This window comes from Urocitellus parryii, chromosome 2 (genome assembly GCF_045843805.1).
Source record: "Urocitellus parryii isolate mUroPar1 chromosome 2, mUroPar1.hap1, whole genome shotgun sequence".
Lineage (NCBI taxonomy): Eukaryota > Metazoa > Chordata > Mammalia > Rodentia > Sciuridae > Urocitellus > Urocitellus parryii.
This window is the reverse complement of record NC_135532.1, coordinates 53,794,322-53,795,058: the sequence shown is the minus strand read 5'-3', so window position 1 is coordinate 53,795,058 and position 737 is coordinate 53,794,322. Positions and strand designations below refer to the sequence as shown.

The window sequence follows — 737 nt, the reverse complement described above, 5'->3', positions numbered from 1 at the left end:
TCTCTCTGAGGTGGAAGAAACACTGCTTAAGCCAAAGCATTGATTTCCACAAGGAAAGAGCTGTTCACCTAAGGAGACTTGAAGATTTTCTAAAGACCACACAAATATGAGCAGTTTAAAGAAATCATTTCCTGGATCCTCAAATTTCATTTCTACTTTTCTAAGATTGGATCTGCCTGAGCACACTACTAGTGTCTTCTCTACCACTTCTTTCTCTTCCTCCCTCTTGATAAAAAGAAAAGGCAAAACAGGAGGGCTGTCTTTTCACTGTCGGCCTGTTGAGAGCCACAGCCAAAGGGGCCCCAGCAAACTTCCAGCTGTGAGCCAATCATCAGCCGGCAGCTTGAAGGGCACATATAAACATATAAACAGGCCCGGTTAGCTCAGTTGGTTAGAGCTTGGTGCTGATAACGCCAAGGTCGCGGGTTCGTTCCCCGTACGGGCCACCAAATGCCGCAGTCTGGCTGGGCACAATTCAGGAGCCACTTGTCAAAAGAAACAAACTTTATTTTTAAAACTACAAACGCCAAACAAAACAGCTCCTCAGGAAAAACCCTCAGAGCCCAACTGCCACCACCGGCTTCCACAAGCCTCTCCCACACACCAACCACCACCTCCCACAATCCTCCTGCTCTTGAGGCCGATTGGCTAGGTCGCGTGGGCGGAGCCAAAGAAGTCCCCCAATGAGCAGTTCCGTAGTCTGAAGGGCAGGGAAACAGCCCAATGAACATGACCGC

The 737-nt window shown here is 49.0% G+C and overlaps 1 non-coding gene across 1 annotated transcript; it reads left to right on the top strand.

Annotated features, from left to right (window-relative positions):
• Window positions 1–371: 371 nt before the first annotated feature.
• Window positions 372–446, top strand: Trnai-gau (transfer RNA isoleucine (anticodon GAU)). Its single transcript has one exon. It is a non-coding gene; the product is annotated as a tRNA-Ile (tRNA).
• The last annotated feature ends 291 nt before the right edge of the window (window positions 447–737 follow it).